The 18,198-nt window shown below is 32.9% G+C and overlaps 1 long non-coding RNA gene across 1 annotated transcript; it reads left to right on the forward strand.

Moving 5' to 3' along the window:
- The first annotated feature begins 7,353 nt into the window (after window positions 1-7,353).
- LOC105801797 (uncharacterized) lies at window positions 7,354-16,330 on the forward strand. Its single transcript, XR_001136062.2, has 3 exons — window positions 7,354-7,715; window positions 8,301-8,617; window positions 14,475-16,330. It is a non-coding gene; the product is annotated as an uncharacterized LOC105801797 (long non-coding RNA).
- Window positions 16,331-18,198: the final 1,868 nt, after the last annotated feature.

Genomic DNA, 18,198 nt, shown 5'->3' on the forward strand with positions numbered 1-18,198 from the left:
TTTTTCTGATCATGCAGCTTTGAAATATTTGATAGGGAAGAAGGAGGCAAAACCTCGACTAATTAGGTGGATTCTACTTCTGCAAGAATTTGATTTTGAAATCCGGGATAAGAAGGGATGCGAAAACTTAGTAGCCGACCATCTGAGTCGATTACCGATTCCGGCAGATGACACACCATTGAAAGACAACTTCCCAGATGAAAACCTATTTTCAGCAAATGCGGTTCATTCTTGGTACGCAGATATAGTAAATTATCTCGTCACAGGTACTATACCTTCAGAATTACCAAGGTCCAAGAAAGATAAGATTAAAAAAGATGCTCGATATTACATTTGGGACGATCCTTACCTATGGAAGCATTGCTCCGATCAGGTAATTCGACGGTGTGTAGCAGAAACAGAGGTACAGTCTATCTTAACTTTTTGCCATTCTTATGCATGTGGAGGACACTTTGGACCTAAACGCACCGCACATAAAATTCTCGAGTGTGGACTATTTTGGCCAAGTATATTTCGTGACGCCTTCTTATTTTGTAAAACCTGTGAAAAATGCCAAAAAGTCGGTAATCTTAGCCGTCGAAATTAGATGCCCCTTACTCCCATCCATATTTGTGAAATTTTCGATGTGTGGGGCATCGATTTTATGGGTCCTTTTATTTCTTCTTTTGGAAATTTTTATATACTCTTAGCTGTTGATTACGTTTCTAAGTGGATAGAAGCAAAGACTACTCGTAATGATAATGCTAAAACTGTGGTTGACTTTCTTAAAAGTTCTATCTTTTCCAGGTATGGCACCCCACGAGCATTAATCAGTGATAGAGGAACCCATTTTTGCAATAAGCTCGTAAGTGCACTTATGGAGAAGTACGGAGTGACTCAACGAATTTCTACCGCCTACCATCCACAGACAAACGGACAAGCTGAAGTGTCAAATCGAGAAATCAAGTCCATCTTGGAAAAGACTGTTAAACCAAACAGAAAGGATTGGAGTTTGAGACTAAATGACGCACTCTGGGCTTATAGGACAGCTTACAAGGGACCAATCGGCATGTCACCTTATCGACTCATTTTTGGTAAACCGTGCCATCTCCCGGTCGAATTAGAGCATAAAGCATTTTGGGCAGTTAAGCAGTGTAATATGGAAATGGAGACCGCAGGAAGAGCTCGAAAGTTAGACATTCAGGAACTCGAGGAAATTAGAAACGATGCATATGAAAATGCTCGAGTTTATAAAGAAAAGACGAAGGCGTTCCACAATAAGATGATCACTAGGAAGCAGTTTTCAATAGGACAAAAAGTTCTCCTATACGACTCCACCTTAAAAATTTTTGCGGGTAAGCTTCGATCCAAATGGATAGGTCCATTTACTATCACTAATTTATTCTCAAATGGTGCAGTGGAAATTCAAAGCGAAGAAACCCGGAAGTGCTTTAAGGTGAATGGTCAACGATTGAAACCTTTCTACGAGAATTTTCAAACGCACACGATTGAGGAGATTGGTCTCGAGGAGCCTGAAAATTGAATAACAGGTCGTCGAGCTAACGACGTTAAACAAAGCGCTGTTGGGAGGCAGCCCAAATTTTCTTTTCCTTTATGCAAATAAAATTTTTGGTAAAATGGAAAATGGAAATGCATGTCAAGGATTAGTTCTGTCTAAGGAAAGACTTGGTACTTAAGTATGTCCATTGTGACTCACCTCTCTTTCATGGGAACTTACTTGGTGCATTTATCACGACTGTTTTACCAAATCTCGTAATCTTGGTTTTTAATAATTTATTTCTCGAGTTTATAGCTTAGTTAATAAATTTGAAAAAAAAAACATTTTAATTTTCCTATTATTATTATTTATTTTTACTATTTTGTTTTTGCAGGAAAACATTCCAAGACAAAATTAAATTCCACATGTCAACCCACAAAATTCTTTTTTTCAGTTAAGGCCCACTCTACCTACGAGACCGCCCTCCACGACGTTGAAATACATGGGGAGTTTCTTTTTCTCTCTTTCTCCTACTTATCTTTACTTTTATGTTTTAAATTACATTGGGACAATGTAAAATAAGTAGGGGGAGGGAAACATAAATTGGTTCTAATTTGCTTATCTGTCATCACTATTTTTGCATATTTTTAGTAAAACGTAAATTTTTCTTTTAATTGGGATGGTACACTTATGGTTTGACCGATTTAGCTATTTAATTCTTTACACATGAAACATTTCAATAACCTAGACTTAGTAGGTAAGAAATTTTTGGAACTATGAGTTTGCTTGATTGCCTACCTTTTATCATATGTTTTTATTATTTTTTTCAAAAAAAAAAAAGAATAAATACTCCTCTGATACAAATGTTAAGAGTGAAAATTTGGGTTGTATATCGAATTGAGTAACCGGAATGTGGTGCTTGGGTTGTCATCACATCTCGCGTAAAAGGTTCATGTGGCTGTCCAATTTATTTGCACTCACTCACGACAAGTTATTATGAGTAAGGCGAAATAACCCACTTAGAGACGTCCGAATTGAGTAACCGGAACATGGTGCTTGGGTTGTCATCATGTCTCGCGTCAAAAATTCGATAATGTCCTAAGTACAAAAATAAATAAATAAAATAAAATGAAAGGTAAGTCTATCAAGCTCTCATAAATTCTGAGATATATTTACTTACTTCTTAGGCTAGGTTGTTTGAGTTTTTAATGTGCTAGGATTGAATTGTTGAATTGTGCAAACCATGAGTATCAAGTCCTATTTTGGAAAAGATTTTCCTTTTGCAGATACATACAAAATGCTCGAGGACTAGCATAAGCTAAGTAGGGGGATTTGATTAAATGCTAAAGTTACATATTTTATGTAATTATATTGGTTAATTTATGAGAATGCACCACTAACTTTGCCATATTTATTGAGTTTTGCGTAGGAATGCAATTTGGGGACTAAATAGAAGAAAAAGGGAACAATTGGGCCAAATTAAAGAAAGAAGCAAAGAAGGAGGGCCAAAGTAGAATTTTTCCTATTTTAATTAGCTGAAAATTTTTGTTGATTTAGTGGGGGAGATTATTTTGGGATATTTTTGGTCATGGAATATTTTTTTTTCCTTAATTTCCTATGACTAGTTGGTTCCTAATTTAGTAAATCCTCTAGTATAAATAGTGCTTGTATTGTTCATCATTTCATCAATCAAAAAATATTTTAGCTTTTGTCTTTCAATTCTCTCCTTTCTCACGTAGCCTTTGTTATTTCTTAGCTTGCTTTCCTTCAATTTTCATTAGTTCCAGTAGCCTACCATCCATTTCACCTTTATTTTCAACTTTTCACAAATTTATTTATTGTCTTTAGTTTCTTTAACTTTTAATTCCTAAAAACTTCCAGCTTTTACTACTTTCCAATTACAACACCTTTTTCAACCACCCCCATTCTCAATCACATCACCCATCTTTTCACCTTTTCTACCTTAATTAATTTATCAAATACCAACATGTCCCAAACCTTAGCCAACTAAACCCATTTTCAGCTTTAGGCCGAAATTAGCCTCGTCAAAACCCGTGAGTTACGAACCCGAGCCATTTAACTCCTAAAATTTCAGTACTTATTACTTCTCCGGATTAAGAGTATGATTTTGTCAGCTCATAAAGTCAGATCAACACTAAGTCAAAAAAGACGTCGTTTGATTTGGTGTGATTAGACGTACAGTTGGAATTCCGAAAAGAATGTTTCTAATCGGTTTTCTGTGAACACATTGGCGTGCCAAGTGGAGGCCGCTGTTTGGTTCCGTCAAGGGAAGTAGTAACCGGACTTAAATGTCCCACGCGGTTGAGGGCATTGGTTCGAGCTAGGCTCTTCTAGAACGCAAAGCTGCCGGAGTTCTAAATCACGAACGTTTCGTGGTTGTTCGATCGGTAAGAATTAGTTATTGGACGTTCCATAACTAATTTACACAAGGAAGAGTTGGTGTCCGAGGCGTCCTTGGTAGCTATAACTAGCTTATTGGAAAAGAGGAGTTCATCCAATTTCGAGGATCGGTTCAAAGACGAGGAAAATTCGTGCCTAAAGCTGAGCTTATTCTAATTAAAATTTTCTTAATATTTATTTCACAGTTTTTATTATTCTGTTTTCAACTTTTACTTTTGACGTTATTTTTCTGTTAATTTCAGGTTTTCAAATTTTTATCCCCCCGAACGTCTTGGGCACGACAGCTGCCCCGACATAAATCTGGTCAAGCGAGCAACAATTTACAGTAAACCGGTCTTTGAGGGATCAACCCTACTCCCTATACTGCATAATTTGCAAACTAAGGTGTAGGTTTATATTGGTGGATTCGACACCCATCAGGATTGTACCCTAAATCTCTTTAAAATTTTCAATCTTCGACATTAAGACATTAATTAATCAACTTAGGTACCAATTTTTGGGCGTTACGAGTGTGCTAACCCTTCCTCGTACGTAACCGACTCCCGAACCCATTTTTCGGAATTTCGTAGACCAAAATCGTTGTTTTAATAAAATTAAATTGTTTATTAAAAACGACCCCTTTTACGAGGTGGCCCGATCACACCTCATCAAAAAAGATTGGTGGCGACTCCCGTTTTCGTTTTCATTTTTCAAAACCCAAGTTGACCCCGTTCTGACAAAAAATGGTGTCAACAAAAAGATAAAAATTATTTAAAATCATTAGTTGATATTATTATAGCATAATTTAAAGGTTAAAGAAAGGATTATTTGGTTTCCAGTGTAAAACTAAGAATTTATTTTAATGCAATAATAATATAAGACTTTAATTAGATTAAAATAATAAAGAGTTTTTTTTTAATTGTTAAAATAAAAATCAATGTAATCATGTTCTTATATTATCCCTAAATTCTAATTAACATACTTATTTTATCCCTATTTATTTCATATGACTCTTGGTTTTATATATGCAGACCGCCTAGCAGATTGAAAAGGAAATGATAAAATTCATACATAAGGCAACCAAGGCCATAAAAAGAAAAATTAATTACTAAAAACAGGTCAATTCGCCATTCACCTTCAGCATCCACGGCTGTCGGTCCCAGGGTGTTCTACCCACGGTTATAAACCCCAGGATTTTCTGGCGTTTTACCGTCTGTATTCGAATTGGGAAGGCAGGATTTGTAAGGGTGACCCCTCCCACAATCTGCAGCTGGTCGATTACGATTGCCAGTATTGTCAGTCACATGTCCACCATGTCCGGCGAGGATTCTACCGCTATGAGAATCCATCAGGAACTCCAACTCCTCATCGTCGGCGATGAGTGATGAGGTGCGGCTGGTGTTGGTTTGCATTGACATAGCTCTACAGGGATTCATTGGATTGTAGAGCACAAGCACTATAACTGCAAGTGAGAGATATGTTTTCATCATTTTGGCTTCCATAATCTCTCTCTCCTACCTCAATCAATGACAAAGCTTAAACAGCTCTCTCTAAGGTCATGCAATTTATATACAAGTTGAAACAATGACAACCCATGTGAATCAAATTAATGTTTCAACCTCCATATATGGAAATTCCAATAACTAAAAGCTAACTCATTAAACTATTCTATCCACTGCCAAATGCCACTCAAATAATGTGGGATTATAGTTTTCGACGACCCATGTGTGTTGATGTTCCAATAAAAATAAAGCTTTGTGCCTTTGCGACACTATTCTACCAAACACAAGCTCTTTTAAATCACAATTTTCATAAATCAATAATCACACAGCCGAAGTACATTGGCACCAAAGGTAAGGGATTGAGTCATACAACACATCCTATCCTCAAATTTATAATGATTAAAAATATATGTATTGTTAATTACATGAAGTAGATTCCTAGGATCATCTATATATATTATTAGACTTGATACTTCTTTTGGTTCCTCTATCATAGTTAAGTATATTTACTTTTTTTTTAGTTTAGTCCTCGTATTTTTATTTTGTAACCCTAACCTAAATTTTCATAAATAAAAAAAACATTAAGTTAGCCAATGACATGCTGCCATATGTAAAAAAAAAGTAAAATGAAATACTTAAAATTTTAAAAATATAAAAAAACTCAAAAAATCTTAAAACTTACAAAGTTATACAAATTCTAAAAACATCAAAATCTAATTTTGAAAATTATATAAAATATTTTAAAAATATAATTATGCAAACTTTCAAAAGAAAATCAAAACTACATAAATTTTTTTGTTTGGGATTATATAAGAATTTTGAAAGAATTTTATGGTATTTTAACTAAAAAAACTCAAAATTCCTTAAAAATAAAAATGAAAAAAATCCCTACATTTTAAAAAATAGAACATAAAGTTCATTACAATTTTCATAAAATTCTTATATTTTTCTAAAAGAACCTAAAATTCCAAAAAAAATATATATATATATTAATTTTATCTAATTTTTAAAATTATTTTGACGTTTTACATACTAGTAACTTTCAAAAGTAAATTATGATTTTTTTAATAATTTTCTAAATTTCAAGGTTTGGGATTTTTTTCCCAGATTCTTTTAAAGATTTATTTTAATTATATATTTTAAAAGTTTAAGTATATTTATTTTCCTTCACACGTGGCAATATGCTATTAGCAGACTCAATTTTTAAAAGGAAAATATAGATGAAAGCAATGGGATATACAAAATAAAAGTACAGAAAACAAACTAATAAAAAATAGTACAAATCCCAAAGTAATATTTCAAGTATAGTATAAAACCAAAAACTATTAAACCATATTATTATAACTTGTAAATTAAATTATTTTATCCCAAAAGAAAAAAGAGTTGAAGTCATCATCGATTTCTTGCGAAAATTATTTAAATGAATGTTAAACCATCTGTTTTTACGAAACTATGGATCAGCTTGAAAATTTATGGAACCTTATTATTCGAGTAATGATTTATTAATAATATTTTTCTACAAATAGGATTAAATATTGTGGCATGTTTTTTAATATTTTTTATTTTATACATTTTAAATGGATGTGTGTCACCTATTTGTGAAAATCTTAAACTCCAATAATGGTATATGAAATTGTAACGAATTAAAACCTCAATTTAAATGTTAATGTGGTACCAAGAAACCACAGGAATGGAATTATATCTAGAAGGGCCTAAGGACTAATTTGTAGAAGGAAACAAAGTGACATGTCAAATCTAAAATTAATAAAGCGAGAAGCTTGAAGATTTTATGGATTTAAGTGGCTATTTGCCATGACCTTAGTGGGTAGTTTAACCGAACCTAAAATAATGTTAGTGGACTTTTCCATCATTGCCATTAAAGCCCACCAACCTTATGTTTAAATGGTTGTAAACCATTGATTTAGTAAGTGGAAGAAAGAGAATGTGTGGAGAAGCTTGTAGAACTTTGTCTAGATCGTTTTAATCTCCTCCATTCGGTGAATTAGAAAAAATAAATAAATAGAAGTATAAAGTAAATAGAAAAAAAGGTGAGAAGCTTTTCCGTTCTTCTATGTTTTCGGCGTTCAAGCAAAAAACTAAGTAAAGAGAAACAGGATTTTCTTGGCCTTCATCCTCAAACAGTGTATCACCATAGCCAATTAGAGGGGAAATTTGATAAAATTGATAGTGAAAAATCTAACCAAGGTGAGAGGCCATTTTATTAGCTATAATTCAGTGGTGAGAAAAGTTTGAGTAGCCTTGGTTTACTAGAAAGAGAGCTTGAAGGAGATGATGGAACCTTGTTTGATCTCTTAAGTTTCGGTGAAAGTAAAAGGGTAAGGAAATTCATTATAATTTATATGTTCATAGTTATTAAATGATGCATTAAAGTAGTTTATACATATGAATTATTGGCGACTTCGTTATCATCTACCACCAAAAGTAAGGTCGAAATGGTTTGAAAATTAGTTTTGAATGACTATATATATTGTTTTGATAATAAAATGAAAAGAATATGATCCTTAATTACTAACCATTTGTTATGTAATGTTTAATGATAAGTGTTATAGTCATGAAACATATATAGAATGGAAACATAAAAAGCATTGAAATAAATTTTTTAGTTTTTGAATTAATGGAATAATTTTTTGAGAATATTGAAAATAAATATTTAAGAAGTTCTATTACTAAGCAATGTTATGTGAAACAATTAACAAGCTTAATGAAGATTTAAAGGCAAGCTTCTTGTTCTCAACTTCTAAAGTTGAATGGAAAAGGTATATACCCTTTTGTTATCTTTATTGTTTGAAGTTGGAGGAACTTCATGATGAGATTGATGTTTACACCTTTATCGATCATAATGGGAATTTGGCCATTCCTCGAGATATTTCCTTCAGAAGGGTGTTTCATTATTACCTCAGGGATCAAGGAGCAATGGCATATGTTCCTACGTATCTGACGGACAACTTAAGGGATCTTAGGCAGCAGAAACAATGTGAACATTGTTGGCCTTTCAACTCTAGGAATTCTTTTGCCAAGTACCTTTGAGGATTACGACTGGAGTCTTGGCATTTTATTACAAAGTATGATAGGCTTCCGAATCGTGAATGGCAAGTCCCACTCAGGTCCCTTCACATGGTGCCCATGTTCCGTCCAAACCTAAAGGAGCCTATCTCTTACCTCGATGGCAATTTCTCTTCATTCGACTATGAGCTAGTCGATATTGGGTTTTCTGCAAGTATCTGATTCTAGCTCTTTGCTCATTGACTTTATGTCCTTATGCATGCTCAAGTCTATTCAATTATATCATATGTTCGATTTAGTCCTATTTTGTGTTTAAATCTTATTACATATATAAAGATAAAATGATTGTTAGTTTTAATCTAATTTAATGATATAAATTGTATGTGATTGTTCCGAAAACTGTGGTAGCGTCCTCTAGCTCAGGTCCAGTGATCAAATAGGGTAAGGGGTGTAACAGCATTAGGGTCTACCCTCGAAGAATGTTGAATGATGGAAGGATGAATATAGGGCATATCAGCAGTAGACCAGGAAAAGACATCCTTACATTCAATTAGCAAGAAGCTCAGCAACTCTTTTTTTGTAGGTTGAATGATTGCAATCATCTTTGTGACCCTCTTAGGATCTTCTATACTTAAGGATAAAGATCCCATGACTTTTACAGCTTCAGCTTTTAAGAGGTTGGCCTTAAGTTTCACTTCTAGACCTAGAAGGTCTAGAATTGTTTTGCTAATCAAATTTACTCTAGTTAGTGAATTTTATTGGATATGGTTGCAACATGCAAGAGGAGGAGGGAGAATTGTTCGATCTTCTGTAAGCCTTAGAGAAATTATATGACATTCTCGAGCCTTCTGTCAATCACATTTTAGGTATTCTTCCCTTATAAGTGTAGGAAACTTAACCATTATACAGAAAATTTCGACAGCCATCTCGACCATCCACATTATTGGCTTGCCAAATATCACATTATACGCGGTTAGATGATCTACCACTAAAAATTTGACCATATCTAGTACTATATGTTCTCCATCGCCTAATACTACCAGAAGGGTAATTGATTTGCCACAAATCAATGTGGCAAATTAGGTTTTTTCTACACAGTTAAGGAGTTTTTTCTTTAGCAAAATAGAATTTTTAGCTTAGTTTTTCGTTATTTTCATGTATTTATATGTTTCGAGTAATAAGTGAAAATCTCTCATTTTTGTTTTTTTACCCAAATTGGCTAATAATGTCATTGGGAGGTCTAATGCGTGTTTAAGTGATGTAGGGATGTTCAAAGGTCAAAAACGAGCGAAAACGACATTTAAGGCAAGGGTTTCGCGGTATCGAACCCCTAGAATTGTGATACCTTCGACAATATAGAAGACCAATGAGACCTTTTAGTGGTATCTCGACATCCTCTTTGGGTATCGCGATACCCACCTTTCAAGGAAGACCTCTAAGTTCAATATTGCCCGAGATATCGCGATATCCTCTTTTGGGTATCGTGAAATTGCCTTTGTTAAAGGGACAAACTTGGACAAAAAAGGGCAACCTTTGTCTACCCGACCCACCAATCACACAAGGCCCATATATGGGCAATTTTGGCATTGAAAAATCATTAGAACACCCTTCAAAAAAACCAAAAATTGTTGAGGAGGAGACACATTTTAGCTTAGTTTAAGGTTTAGTTTTCTCTAGGTTTTCCTTAGTTTTTCTCTGCATTTTTCTAGGGTTTTTATTTTTCTTTTCTTCTACCTTAGATTAAAGTTTATTTTTTTGCATTTACTTCTTTTCTTGATGTTATTTATGTTAGTTAACACTGTAGCTAAAATTTATTTATATTTTTAGTCCTTGTACCTTATTTTTAAGACTCTTTAAGTTTTAGTTTAATGTATTTTAGTTTATTTCACTTCAAATCTATTAAATTTTGTTCCTTTTATGTTTATTGCTTTAAATTTCTTTGTTAAATGCTTTTAGTTTCATGTTATTTAAGTTTTCTTGTATAAAAACATCAACTTTCACATTTTTCTTAAGTTTTACTTTTATGGTTGCTTTGTTTTCCATTGTTATGTTTATTTTCTTGACTTTGAGCATGTATAGCTAAATCCTTAAGGAGGTTGGTTGATGGAGATGTGGATAAACTAAAATCTTTGAAGAAAAGACTAAATTGTAACAAATTTGACTAATTTGAATAGAACTAAGAACTTAGGAAGTGAGGCTTCTAAAGGAATAATAAGATAAAGTGAGACTATAAGGTGATCTTATCTCGCACTCATTCGTTCGTCCCAGATTAATCAATGAGACCAAAAGATAAATCAGGTCTAATTCATCTAAGTCGGTAAAATTGAGATCAGAAGATAAAAGAGAGCCACTTGGTAATTTACACGATTTATGTTTCTAGTCTGAGATTTGGTGAACCACATCAAAGTCAACCAACCCTCATTAGTCATTTGCTAGATAGTCCGTCTAGTTTACATTTCTTACAATTTAGTCCCTAGAGTAGAATATTTAATTTTCTTGCAAACTTATCTTTTATGAATCGATGGAATATAAAATCGTATTAAAAGCCACTTAGCCTTTATTATGTATGCTAGTTATTTCTCAATCACCTCTTCCTTTAGGTTCGATCCTTGTAATACTTCAGTGTTTCATTAAGACACTATAAATATTACAATTGACCTGTATGTTTGCAATAAAACTGGACTTTAAAAATGGTTTCATAAATTATTTATTTTAATGCGCACGTACGCAACCGGTCAATAATAGATCCCTTGATTGTGATTGGCTGATTGGCGAAACCATATACTGGACTTGCTTTTGTTAATGTTGTTTCTTTAAAACCCATCTTATGAAATGCCTTAACTGTTAAAAAGTCCACCGAGCTTCTTATGTCTACCAAGATTCTACTAACTTGGATGGACAAAATAGTGGCTGAAATGATAAGGGGATCATCCCTTTTCGCATGTAGAACCTCTCACTTATCTTTCTTTGAAAACCTCAAATTCGAATTAGAAGACCTTGGCTTTTTTATCGTTGTAGAAATGGATAGGATAATCTGTTAGTGCACTTTCTACTTCAAATTAAAAGTGACCCACTCCTATTTTCCTCAATCAAGAGATCAATAATACCTCTTACAAGTTGTTTCTCTTTGTCATCGTGTCAATTCCTGGAAGCTTCAGCTTCAAGGTTATTTATTTTGTTCAAAGAGAAGGCATATTGTTATGGTATCGAAAATGAAAGGGTGGCTCATCCTGGCACTGATTGAAGGCCATGGTTGGGGGATTTGGCAGGATTTTGTGGTTCTTAACCTAGTTAAAGATAATGACCGAGGAGAAATTGAGCTGATGGTAAGTACAGTGACAATTATATGAGACGCTATCTCATTTGTGTTGTTATGGGTGACTTTCTCACACGGGTGCTGAGTGATGGGGAGGTCTTTGGTGAGGTTATACTATTGAAACTATCTTTTACATACCAGGGGGTAAGTTCTATACTAAGGTTGATATTGGCGTAGAGGATAGTATTGGTATGGTGGGGATGATTGCTTGGAAAATTAGGACACTTGGGTCAAAGGAAATGAAGATTTAGCCTGATCATTGTTTATCTAGTCACCTTCCATGAAATGACGGACCATCGCATATAATTGTAACAGTTTCTCCGAAGGTTTGCTAGTGATGTGAAACCAGAGTAATTTATGGGTGGTTCAAGCCATAAAAGCTTAAATGGCTAGGGCATTAAGGACAGCCTTCGTGATCATTGTTGCAACATTAAACCTCTCCATGAAGCTGTAGAAGGGTTTGCTCTCCCTTTGGTAAATAAACATAAGATAAGCTAGGGACTATTGTGGAGTCTTGTTATCTAAAAATTTTCTCATGAATAACTCGACTAACTGATTAAATTTGTTGATCGACCCCTGAGGAAGTGACAAGTACCATTGTCGAGCAGTACTGGAGAGGGCTATATAAAAAATTTTGAATTTGACAACATTGAAATCCCCAAGGATGTTCATATGAATATGTACTGGGGCAAATGATCTTTCGGGGTCTCCAATGTTGTAAGATCCCCACTTTAAAAAATAAATAAATAAAAAGAAAAGAGAAGAATAATATTTATAATAGAAGTCCTTGAATAAGCGATCTATAAATAAATAGTAGTATAAGAAATTATAATCGGTTTTAGAGGAAACTGTTTGACATGAAAATATAGAGAATTATTAGTAGGAGCACATGGTTAAGTTAAAATTTGCTATTGAATTCAAGGACTAAATTGAATAATATGGAAAAGTATAGAGATTAAAGTGCAATTATTCTTTTTTATTGTGATGGAAAAGACTTAATGACAATTTTACCATTACTTAAAAAGTCAATGGTTTCATGATTGATTTTAAATGATATTTTTATTAATAATAATATTTTAATAAGTAATAATATTCTATTAATTACTATTATAATATATATAAAAAGAGAAAAAAAGATGAAATCTTTCTCATTTCTTTCTTCTTTTCACCTAAACAAAAGGGGAAGACAAAAATTTCTTTCATTATTTTTCCTTCAAATTCAAGCTTAAGGTATGATTTTTTTCAAATTTTTCATAGATTTTGAATCTTTGAAGCTTGTTTTACATATATGTACCAATACTTTTTATTTTACCATGTATTTTCAAATTTGCCATTAAAGGACGTTGATGAAAGCTTAGAAAACTTAAGTGAATTAGGTATATTTTGGATAGGAAATGATTAGAATATGATTTCTAATTTGTTAGAAGTGTGAAAAAGAAATAAAAATAGATGGAAAGTTTACTTGGTATTTGGCCATGTTAAAGGGGAAGTAGAGAACATTGGCTACTTTGTGTAATATTGGTGCTAAATGATAGCTTGTGAAGCAGTGAGTACTCTGGTGAAGACGAAATTTAAAACAGATAATCGAGTCGAAAGATATACGAGCTTTGGACTAAGGAGCTTTAGTTGTCCTTAACCATGCGTATTTAAGTTTTTTTAATCATTTTAGTATTAGAATGGATAAATGACATTGTTTCGTATTGAATTGCTCCTATTGTAGCTAAAAACGAAGCGAGCATCTTTTAGGAGAAAGGCAAAGAGAAGGAGTAATGCGATTGAAACTTTGGTTTGTGCTAATATCTTATTTCATTACATAAAGCTTTAGAATATTTAGTTTACTAAGACTAGTTATATTTATTTTATTTTATTTTATTTTATTTTATTTTTATGAGTTTTGGATGAGTTTGAATGATTTAGCTAAAATTTATCAAATTATGTTTGAGATAAAAGCTATGTTTTTTTAAAACGATTAAATTAGAAAATTCATTGTTATGATTTGAATTTGAGTATTATGATTTTGGATGATTGAACAAGAAAATGTTTAACATGTTTTGAATTGGAAGTCTAATTTTACATTAGGTAATATATGATTTGAACATGAAATGAAATTGAAATGAGAATGATATGAAAATGGAATTGAATTGAAACGGATCATGAAACTTGGTTTTTACCCCGTTACACTATATTAGACTAAATCAAATATAATTGGCGTGTCATAGAGTTTTTATATAAAAGGATTTAGAACTCACCAATTCTTAGAGGATAGAGGGAGGAAAGGTCAAATTGGGTAGTTATTATTAGCCCCAATTCCCAAAGGATCGAGGGTAGTCCCAATTCCCAGAGGGTTGTGGACTACTTTGATAGTCATCGTTGCTGAACAACTCAGGGTGGCTGATTCTTATATCTGGTTATAAGTCTAAACTTTAGTACGGGATCTAAATTGAAAGAAAATAAAAAAAAACATAATTTAAATTTATTTGAATTTCCAAATTGTGTTAATTAAATTAATTACATGATTTTGAATTTAATTAAAAAGTTTATTTTCCTTATTCGATTTGTCAATATACAAAATTTTAAAGTTTATTAATATTAGAATTTTTTTATTGGGATGTTATTAATAATATTTATAATCATGTTTTAATTTATTTCTATCAATTAATTTATGCTCAATACTTATGTAATGATTTATATGATATTAGCACCACTGAACATAAATATTGCTCAGCGTATGATTTATCTATTTTTCCATGCCCAGGTAGTTAGATTCGCTAGATCGTTCCAGCAGCATCCGAAGAATCGAAGTTCAGCTCAAACAATGTTGGTGAAAATTTTACTTTATAGTTGATGTAAATGGCATGTACCTAGGCTTGTATATATATAATACTATGTCGTAAACTGAATTTAAATATTTTCGTTATGTTTTCTTTGCTAGTACTGCATAACTAATGTTTTGATAAAATAGTAAAGCGGGGAAATCTAGTTTATTGAAATGTTTTGAGAAATCGCAGTGCTAAGAATTTATTTGGGAGGTTATTTAAATGTGGATATTTTGTGAAATCTAAATTTTGTAGGGAGTTTTATGTAAAATAGGAAAAAATGATACTAAAATTTTTATAAAATAATTTTACCAATACGTTTTCTTTTAAAAAAATGGAAAAATGAGTTGCTTCAACAACAAAATGTGACATTTTATATTCGAATCTAACAACTAGGTCAGGTATAAGGTGTCACATTTGAGTGGTATCAGAGCTATCCAGATTTGCTACCGGATGAGTAAAAAAGTGTTGTATTATGTATATGAAGTCTAGTGTACATGTCATTATTAAATATTCAGCTTGAGATGAAATCAAATGCTGAAATTGCTTTGTTTGAAATTTTGTATAGTAAAATAATCAATAAATCGGGAGATAGTATGGAACAAGAATAGAATACAAAAATAGACCCAATGCACTTGGTGAAGATGAATCTAGTGTTCATCAGTCGCCAAGAATTTCTAGACAAAGACAGTCGGCTCAAGGTGATGATCCATTACTGCGTATTATTGCTGATTTATTACAAAGGGTTGTTGGTATTACACCTCAACCTGCACCTCCCACTAGACAGAGAGGGTCTTTGATTAAAAAATTAAGAAAACATAGGGCCACTGAGCTTAGAGGTGTGAAAAGTCTTGATCCCTCTATTGTTGAAGAATGGTTAGAATCAGTTGAAAGTATATTCGAACAATTATAATGCACCTCAGCCAAGTGTTTGAAGTGTGTTGTGTCTCTACTGTAAGGAGATGCCCTTTATTGGTGGAGAACAGTGGTTTGTTCCCATTGTGCAGATCAGATTAATTGAGAGTTGTTTCAGAACGAGTTTAACAAGAAGTATGCTGGAGAATTGTATTTAGAAGAAAGGAAGAAAGAGTTTATTGGGCATTTATTTGTCTGTCCAGGTATGAATGAGAATTTCTTCGCCGGTCCAAGTATACTTCAGAATTGGTTCTTACTGATGAAGCTAGCTGCAAACATTCTCATAGGATTACGAAAATTGCTGATATGGTAGAAAGAGTGAAAATGGTAGAGCAAACAATGGGGTTAGATAAAAAGAAAGTGGATTAGTTCTAGCTCACAACCACCTTCCAAACAAGCTAGAGATTTTAGAAGCCAAGCGAGATCCACTACGCTTTAGATTGGTGTTAAGGGTAGAAGTCGATCTAGACAATCATCTGCTTTAATAGTCAGAATAGATCATTTTGGTCGTCCTGTTTGGATACCACAGTGCGATTATTGTGGGAAGAGTCATAAAGGAGAGTGTCAGCATAAGACCGGAGTGTGTATTAGATGTGGTTCAATGGAGCATTATTTTCGAAATTGTTCAAAGTCGGTTGATGTTACCCTTGTGTCATTTTAGAGATCATCTTTTGCACTTCGAGGTCGTGGTAGTACTCGAGGTGGTGCTAGTGGAAAAGATAGTCAGGGGAGAGTCACTAGTTCATCTGCAAGTCGTGCAGAGGCTACTATTCCTGCTAAAGTTTATACTGTCAGGACTAGAGAGGAAGGAGATGCCATTGATGTTGTTTTTGATATTCTTTTCTCTATTTTTGTATCTATTCATGTATTGATAGATCCAGGTTTTACACATTCATACATGAGAACTGGGTTGATTAATAAAGAGAACCTAATAGTTGAGATATCTGAGGTTATAATTAATGTTCCAAATTTGATTGGACATTCGGTGATAGTAAATCAAGTATGTAGGCAATGCCCTATTGAGATTCTGGGTAAAATATTTTCGGCCGATCTATTGTTGATGCCAATTGATGAATTTGGTGTGATTTTGGGAATGGATTGGTTGTCAGAGCATGCTGTAATTATTGATTGCCGGAAGAAAAAGTTAATGATATAAGATTCAAATGGTGAAGAAACAGAAGTGAAAGGTATGAAATCAGTTGATCTTGCCCGAATAATCTCAGGATAAAGGTAGATACGTTGATTAACCAGGGTTGTGAAGCATTTTTTGCTTATGTTATTGTAAACGGAAAAATATATAGGATTTTTCTTATATAATTTATCACCTTTTTACTTAAATCCATTGTTAAAACAGTAATTGTTTAATAAATTGATAAAATATGTGAAAATATGAAATTAGGATGTAGAATTATTAAAATACGATTTTATGCTTTATTATATAATTTTCAGGCAAATAAATGGCTTATTTTATATTAATTTGTATATTATATTTTTAAGACATAAAGTGGGCCATGCATGATTAAATTAAATAATAAAATATAAAATTATATTTAATAATTCATTTTAAAAATATTTCATTAATAATTTGGGTTTTAATTAATTAATTAAATTGGATAAATCTTATTCTTTGGTCCTCTAACTTGTTGACTTATTCTGGACAGGTCTGATAACTTTGTTGGATTACAAAACAATCCAAAATTGAGACCAAGTCAACCCAAAATTCGGTTGCACATGGCTGTCTATAAACCACTCTTTGGTTTAATTGTATAAGGTCCTTGAAGAGTTGAAGAAATTAGAGATTTACCTGAAGATTTGCACTTGACCGAGTCTCAGTCATGAGTTGTTGTGGCACTCAAATTGACCAAGAATCAAAGAAAAATCAACTCAACTTGCTCAATTTATAACCGGCCACCCATTGAAGATGCTTCAAAAGATGAAAACTCATATTTTTAGCAAACTATCTCTCTCTCCTCACCTATAAATAAGACCCTCTCATTCCTTCACTCATCATCCCTCAATCATCCTTCAAGCATCATTCTCTCTTTTCTCAAAATTTTCTAAGCCTTTTCCATTCCCATGCCTAGCATCATCTCTTCATAGTGATTTTAGCAATTAAGCATCTTAAAAAAACCCTTGGTCGGCCACCTTGGAGAGCTATCAGCAAAGGAGCAAAGCAAAGGTATTAAGGAGCCTCGTCAGTCAGAGTCTTGGGTGACAGCCACTCTGAATTGGGTTTAATCTTTCTTTTCTTTAATTTAATATAAAGATGATTGTTATGTGTTCTTTGTTCTTGTTTGCAAAAATGTCAGCTTAATTTTATTTAAGCTAGGATGATTGCTTTGATTAAATAATATTTATTTGATTCATGCTTATAATATTTGTGCCTCAATCGATCATGTTTTCAATTAAAATTAAGTCTGTATTTTGTTCATACGTGATTGAAATGCACCTAAATTAGCTGGGCGATCCTAACCAGACATCGGCTAATGGACCCATAATTAAAATGCGCATGCTCAATTTAGATCCTAACCCGATTAAATTGTAGGTTACATAACAACTCTAACCAAGCTCTATTATCTACATAGTTTTTAGATTTGTGTGATTAAATTGTTTCAAATCTGACACGTCCCTATTACCTCACACAAATGCTAAGAAACCCTTAGTAAATAAGGATCAGTAAAATGTGTATTTATTAAGTAAATGATTCCGAAAGGACCTAATGTGGTTTCCAAACTCATGAAAGATCGA

The sequence above is a fragment of the Gossypium raimondii genome, chromosome 7 (assembly GCF_025698545.1).
Source record: "Gossypium raimondii isolate GPD5lz chromosome 7, ASM2569854v1, whole genome shotgun sequence".
In the NCBI taxonomy this organism is placed as follows: Eukaryota; Viridiplantae; Streptophyta; class Magnoliopsida; order Malvales; family Malvaceae; genus Gossypium; species Gossypium raimondii.